The sequence below is a fragment of the Triticum urartu genome, chromosome 5, assembly GCF_003073215.2.
Source record: "Triticum urartu cultivar G1812 chromosome 5, Tu2.1, whole genome shotgun sequence".
Classification (NCBI taxonomy): domain Eukaryota; kingdom Viridiplantae; phylum Streptophyta; class Magnoliopsida; order Poales; family Poaceae; genus Triticum; species Triticum urartu.
This window is the reverse complement of record NC_053026.1, coordinates 66,086,503-66,094,554: the sequence shown is the minus strand read 5'-3', so window position 1 is coordinate 66,094,554 and position 8,052 is coordinate 66,086,503.

Here is an 8,052-nt window from a genome sequence, read left to right as displayed (position 1 = left end):
CAACAAGATCCATCTATGGACCACGCAAGCGCGCCCCAACATACAATGCAACAGAACAAACATCCGAACAACGCGGCACACCCAGCTACAGGGGTGCCGCACACCCCATATGTTTCACCGATGAGGTGCTGGACCATGAATTTCCAGAGGGATTCAAGCCCGTAAACATAGAGGCATATGACGGAACAACAGACCCCGGGGTCTGGTTTGAGGACTACATCCTTCATATCCATATGGCTCGAGGAGATGATCTCCACGCCATCAAGTACTTACCCCTCAAGCTCAAAGGGCCAGCTCGTCACTGGCTCAAAGGCCTCCCCGAAAGCTCCATTGGAAGTTGGGAAGAGCTCGAAGATGCCTTTCGGGCAAATTTTCAAGGGACTTATGTCCGACCTCCGGATGCGGACGATTTGAGTCATATAACTCAACAGCCCGGAGAGTCAGCCCGAAAGCTTTGGAACAGGTTTCTTACTAAAAAGAACCAGATTGTCGACTGTCCGGACGCCGAAGCCTTGGCAGCTTTCAAGCATAGCGTCCGTGACAAATGGCTCGCCAGACACCTTGGCCAAAATAAGCCGAGAACGATGGCCGTATTAACAAACCTCATGACCCGCTTTTGTGCGGGTGAGGACAGCTGGCTAGCCAGATGCAGCACCAGCGACCCCAGTACATCTGAAGTTAGAGATGGAAACGGGAAATCACGGCGCAACAGCAATAACAAACGCTGGAATAAAGAAGACAGAACGAAGGGCACGGCAGTAAATGCCGGATTCAAAAGCTCTTGGCCAGGTCAAAAGCCGCCCCCTAAGGGCACCAGGGATGAACTGTCCAGCCTCAACAAAATTCTGTACCAAGTATGTCAGATCCATAATACCCCTGGTAAACCTGCTAATCATACCCAGAAAGAATGTTGGGTCCTCAAGCAGTCCGGCAAGCTCAACGCCGTACACAAGGGGGAGGATACACCAAGTGAAGACGAGGACGAGCCTCCCAAGCAGGACACGGGGGAACAAAAGAAATTTCCACCAGAAGTCAAAACAGTAAACATGTTACACGTGATCAAGGGAAAAAACAACACGGCACTCCCAGGAAAATATACCCAAGTGCCTGTCACCGCGAAGTCCTGCCACTGGTCATCTCAACCGATCACTTTCGACCATCGCGATTACTCAGCAAGTATCTGACATGCAGGATGGGCTGCCCTGGTATTAGACCCAGTAATTGGCGGATATCACTTCACATGAGTCTTGATGGACGGCGGCAGCAGCCTAAACCTAATATATCAGGACACAATCTGCGGGATGGGGTTAGACCCAACAAAAATTCGCCATAGCAATACTACCTTTAAAGGAGTAACGCCAGGCCTAGGGGCTCGTTGTACGGGCTCCCTCCTACTACAGGTTATATTCGGCTCCCTGATAACTTCCGTCGTGAGCATTTAACCTTCCACATCGCTCCGTTTCAAAGTGGCTATCAAGCATTGCTCGGACGCGAAGCTTTCACTCGCTTTAATGCAATACCACACTACGCCTCCCTCACACTCAAGATGCCCGGTCCACGTGGCATCATTTCAGTGCATGGAAATATCAAGCGATCTCTGCGCGCTGAAGAGAGTGAGGCTGCCTTGGCAGCCGCACACTAAAGGCGCCCGGACCAACGAAAGCATCCAATAGGTCGTCAAGACCTCAGACACAACTAATCGAGTCCGGCGCCGCTACTTATACCGAATAAATGGTCACACCCCAATTTGTCAATACAAGGGGCTCAACACACGCAGACAAGTGGCAATTTCTTCTAATCTTGAATTATACATGGTTTCTTTAAAAAACTATCTTTTTGCACGACAACTTTTTGACTTAACTTCCTCTCTTTTACAGACGATCATCATGCCACACCCGTCCAGGATACGGCACAACGGAGACACAGGCGCAGACGTGCAGCAGGGACCCGCTCCAAGGATTCTTTTTAGATTAAGAACCTGCGTAAACCTTTTTTACTGTCTCTTGTTGATACATATCCACCGTTGAGAAGGATGCTGACGTCTTGGCATGTGGCTACGCCAGAACAATGCACGTACCTAGACACAAGGGGCTTCTTACAAAGGCCATTATTTAGGCCCGGTTTATACCACAAAGACCGAATACCTTAGGGAGTGTTCGGCATAGCGAGTTTGGCCCTATATGCATCAGCTCTGAATCATTGTCTTTGCTTAAATGTTGGGTTTGCCCGGCTCCTGTGTTTTGGTGCCTTACGTTCCGCTTTACCAGCTAAGGTAGCACCAGGAGAACTACTGCGATTGTGCCCTGGTTCATCCGGACGAGCACCTCAGTAGAGAAAGCCGAAAACTGTCTGTCATGATATAGCGTGAGACTGGTCAACCACTCGATGACCTGTGGGAATGTTAGAATTCCTCCGCCTTAACGAAGGGACGTTTTCTGGCCAGGCATGTATGCACCCCGGGATCGGGAGAGTGCGGAGCCACCAGGGGCTATCTAGTAGCCCCACTGTCAAACTCCTATGCCTAAGTGAAAGTGTTAAAGCATTATAGTATGGTTGCCTCGCTCGCTCCGCTATCACCTTCTTAATAGGACCAAGACATCGGGTTAAGTGTGAACACGTGTTTTTGCGAGCACCTCTGCATTATATGCTTGGGTTTTGAAGCCGACGACTGCAATCTTTCAGGTTATACACATGTATACATAAACGGCCGTCTAGGAGGCATCATATTACTTTCCGGCAAAAGTATAAAAATAGCCTTATAAAAATTTATAAAAGCATTTCGCTTACAATGAGATTACATACCACTCAAACATAATATTTTTTGAGCACTGGGTCTCTATCAAACGAGCACCCTCAAGAACTTCTTCAAAGTAGTGCTCAGCAGCCCTTCGACCTATGGCCGAATCCCGCGCTGCAACAGTGGTAGCATCCATCTCCACCCAGTATGCTTTAACACGGGCAAAGGCCATCAGTGCGCCCTGTATGCACGCCGACCTCTTCATCGCATTAATGCGCGGTACCAAGTCAAGGAACTGCTACACCAAGCTGAAATAGCTGTTCGGTTTTGACCTTTCCGGCCATAGCTGATCCACAACAGACCTCATGGAGAGTCCGGACAACCTATTTAGTTTGGCCCATTCGGCTAATTGGTCAGTCTATGAAAGCGGACGCTTGGGAGAATGGAATTGTCTCCAAAACAACTGGTCTACTTCACGGTTCGTCTGACCCTGGAAGTACTTGGCCGCATCGGCAGCGCTCGTCGCCAAATCCATATACACATCCTCCGAACTCCACAGCCGATCCAGAGGGGCATACCGTGGATCTCCGAACTTCCTCCGCAAGGATTTCCCAGCTACAATATCCCCGTCTTCCCGCAGCTCCTCTTTCTTTGCCCTCATAGCAGAGCGGAGGTCTTTTCTCATCGCAGCAGCCTTCTCAAGGTCCGATGCCTTCGCTTGGTTTCCCTTTTCAAGAACCCGGCAACGGTTGGCGACGGCTTTTAATTCTATGGCCATCTTGTCTCGGCTCTCGCCATGCACGACCTTCTTGGCTCGCAACTCTTCGGCCGCCTTCAAAGCAGCCGCATTACCCAACCTCGCTTGTTCCTTGGCTCGGGCAAGTTCTGCCCGCAAGGCTTCTACAGTGGCATCGTGCTGCCCTTCCTATGCGGCGTTTACCAGATAATGACACTTACCCTGTGCCTCGTCAAGCCTTTTTTTAACAAGCTCGATGTCGGCGTCTGCCGCATCCAACTGCCATTCTAAATGGGCAAACTCGCTAGTCCAGCTAGCCACCGGAGCTTCCATCACCTGCACATAGAGGCAGTATGGTTATTACCTGGGAATATGATCCTCTGTTCATCGTCATTTCCGACGACAACCAGAGTCTCAGGGGCTACTATCTACACAAGGCACACCTAGCATGTGCAGGACTATCATACATTATTTTACGTACCTCAAAGCCTGTCAGTAGACTCATAAAAGCTTCATGCAATCCGCTTTCGGCGGACGAGATTCTCTCCATCACCGTATTCATCAGCACACGGTGTTCATCTGAGATGGCCGCTCACCCCACCAACTCCCTCAGAACATCCGATCGCACACTAGACGGTGCCGGACTTTTTTGTCTGCTCTCTTCGGGAGCCGGACACTGGGAGCTTCAGGGGTCACTTGGATTATCTTCGGGTAGCCCGCTTTTGGAGCGGAGGAGTCTGGAGGAGGCGTTTCGCTCTCCATCATCTCTGGAAGAAGATCCCCCGAAGACGAGCTCATTTGATAGGGGCTAAGGCCCGAACTGCAAAGATATATGCGGTGGTTATTTTCTCAGAAGAAAAAGATGGCATATCTGTACTATTAAAGTATTTCGGGTCACTTACGACTCGCGGGTGAATTGATCCCCCCGCGGACTTTGTGCGGCAACAGCGCCCCCCAAGGTAGGACCCTCTGTGGGAGACTTCTTCTCCCGTTTGGAAGCTTTGGCTTCCGAATCCCCGGGCGCAGTCCTTTTCCTCTTCTGGTCGTCTTCCTTCATGGAGACGTTCGCTCCCTCGGTTAGAATGGGAAGCATTGGGGGCCCGCGTCCGCCCGTATTATCCTCCATAGTATTTTCCTTCAAGGGCTCCGGGCAAGGTGCGGTCTGGAGCATCTTTTCCAATACCGGATTTTCCAAACCCTCAGGGAGGGGGCCGAACACCGAATCAAGTTCGCCTTTGTTAGCCAGTCCTGGTCAAAAAGCAAACTCTCAGAAATAACTTCGTAACAAGGGAGAGATAGTATGTTCGGCCGGAAGATGCCTTACCTGTTCGGCGGTGCGGTTACTACTCAGGCCCATGTCCTCGGTGATTTCCAGACACTCCACCTGAGGTCCGAAGAATGACTTGTACATCTCCTCGTGCGTCAGGCCGAGAAAATTTTGAATGACACGCGGTCCCTTGGGATTGAACTCCCACAGGCGAAAAATGGAAGTCTAACCCGTAATAAAACATCAAACCCCTGCCGAAAGGATCCAGAGCAAGGCCTAGACCTCGGAGGAAGTGGGAGATGAACACGACGTTCTCGTTGGGTTCGGGGGTGGGGACGGCCTGCCCTTGGGGAGGCAGTCGATGCAAAATCTCGGCGGTCAGATATCTGGCCTCCCTCAACTTTTTGATGTCTTCCTCCGTGACAGAGGAAGGCACCCATCGGCCTTGAAGGCTAGATCCGGACATGACTGAAGGTTCGGAGCACCTGACCTGAACTTTGGGCCTTTGAGCTTGAGGTGGGGGAAGGATTCGATTGAGCACGGGAGGGAAAAATAAAAGCCTTATCCCTTTATAAGGAGGGTGAATATCAAGCGTCCTCTCCGTGTCTGTTTGGACTTGCCTATAATCTAGGAGTCCTAGAAGCGGTTGGGTTACCCACGCCCGTATTGATGAGAATCCCAGAATAGGGGGACACGATCTCTGCTTTAACAAGACGTGCCAAGGAAACCGCCTCGCATGACACGCTGAGGTGGGATAACAAAACGACTCGGGTAAAGGCTTGGCCGTGGTGTGTCACACTACGGAATACGTCAGCAGATTAGATTTGTGTAAATATTATTCTCTCTATGGCAATATGTGGAAACTTATTTTGCAGAGCCGGACACTATTTTTGTGTTCAAAATCTTCTATGAAGTACTTGGAGGAGGAACCCGCCTTGCAATGCTGAAGACAATCTACGCGCCGGACTCGTCGTCATTGAAGCCTGGTTCAGGGGCTACTGAGGGAGTCCTGGATTAGGGGGTGTTCGGATAGCCGGACTACACCTTTAGCCGGACTCCTGGACTATGAAGATACAAGATTAAAGACTTCGTCCTGTGTCTGGAAGGGACTTTCCTTGGCGTGGAAGGAAAGCTTGGCGATATGGATATGTAGATCTCCTACCATTGTAACCGACTTTTTGTAACCCTAACCCTCTCTAGTGTGTCTATATAAACCGGAGAGTTTTAGTCCGTAGGACAACATACACAACAACAATCATACCATAGGCTAGCTTCTAGGGTTTAGCCTCTCCGATCTCGTGGTAGATCTACTCTTGTACTACCCATATCATCAATATTAATCAAGTAGGACGTAGGGTTTTACCTCCATCGAGAGGGCCCGAACCTGGGTAAAACTTCGTGTACCTTGCCTCCTGTTACCATCCGGCCTAGACGCATAGTTCGGGACCCCCTACCCGAGATCCGCCAGTTTTGGCACCGACACCTTGCCTTACCTATAAGCTTAAATAGTCTTGATCGCGAGGGTGCAAGATTGCTGAGTCAACGTGACTCACAGATTACTTCCAAACCAGATGCAGGGACCGACGATACCGTTCCAGATGATGCGCTTGAGCTCAAGTGGGAGTTCGACGAAGACTCTCGTCGTTACTATGTGTCTTTCCCAGATGATCAGTAGTGGTGCCCAGTTGGGGCGATCAGGGACCGTGTCGCATGTTGGGGTTGATCTTTTATTTTGGTACCGTAGTCGGACCATGAGTGTATTGGATGATTGTAATGTTATTCATGTATTTGTGTGACGTGGCAAGTGTAAGCCAACTATGTACCTTTTCCCCTATTATCTGTTTACATGGGTTGTTGTGAAGATTACCTTACTTGCGACATTGCTTTCAATGCGGTTATGCCTCTAAGTCGTGCTTCGACACGTAGGAGATATAGCCGCATCGAGGGCGTTACAAGTTGGTAATCAGAGCCTTCCCCAACCTTAGGAGCCCCCCTGCTTGATCGAATAGCTGGCGTTGTTGAGTCTAGAAAAATGTTTTGAGTCATTTAGGAATTATATATCGGAGAGTTAGGAATTCTTTTTACTCCCCAGTCCCTTCATCGCTCTGGTAAGGCATCCTGACATAGAGTTTTGACTCTTCTCTTCTCAAATTTCACTAAAAAATTTAGGATCACTCGGGTATCTTGGAATCATTCTGATCGATTTGTGACGAGAACATTGTTCTTGGTGCCTCCTGTCATTTAGGGGTTGTGGCAGTGTCCCGGGGAGTTGAGCTCTGAGGTGTTGTCATCACAAATTTATCGTTGCAGTTCTGGAATACCTGAGTTTAGTTTCGCCGACATCGAAAATCTCTTTTATGCAGTTGTTGGTGAGATAACCTCGAGGCCACCCAGTACTGGGGCGTGAGTTCGGGAGTATTGCCATAACTCGTATAACGGATGCTTTTCGAAGGTTGAGGTAGATGATTTCCGAAGTTTTTCTTGGTTATGTGTTGAAGGATGGAGAAAGCTGGATGTAGGATTTGGTAGATTTGGGTGAGATATTATGCTTCCCCTGTATCCCCAACACCTGATTGCATAACCGGAAAATTTCAGGAGTTTATAAGTGGGAATTCAAGTAGCTCCTAGGATTTCTTTCCGACAGATGTATGATATGAAATTGGGGTTCGACGTCTAGTGGTCCGCCTATTCACGGTTGGTTTTACAGTGGTCTCGTTGTGTCTTAAAGAGTCCTTGGCTATGCCGACTCGGGGACGCTTCGTATGTCATGTGCACTGCCTTGTACATGATGGTGTTGTACGATCGAGCCCGTGTAGGCCACACCACGAAAACTTCGGACGAAATCTCTATCATATGTTTGTTCTGGCTTATTCTGCAAGCCAATCCTTTGTTTTTGTTTTGAGTTGTGGTATTCGAGTTGCTTCGAAGTCAAATGTTGATTCCATCCCTTGTCTAAGTGGTGTTCCCATACTCCGATGTGGGTACTAATCCTTCTTGATAATCGAGATTGTCATGTCAAACCTTTTCAACCGGTGTGCTTCTCTTCAAGCGGATCCGTCCATTTTCAACATCCGCAAGATCTAGTATCAGTTCTTCTCAACGGTGTTTGTTCATCCGTCTCCAAGTTGTCTTTGTTTTTCCCGCCCACCCACCCTTTTTCTTGAAGGACTAAGATTTCTTTATCAAGTATCCATGTTATCGATGGAAGTCTCTCCATTCTTTTCTTTCAATGTTCGCATCCGGTGATTCTCATGAAGATTCTAACGGAGCTTCAAGTTCGTCACTCTTCACTCGTTTTTCTTCTCTGGTGGT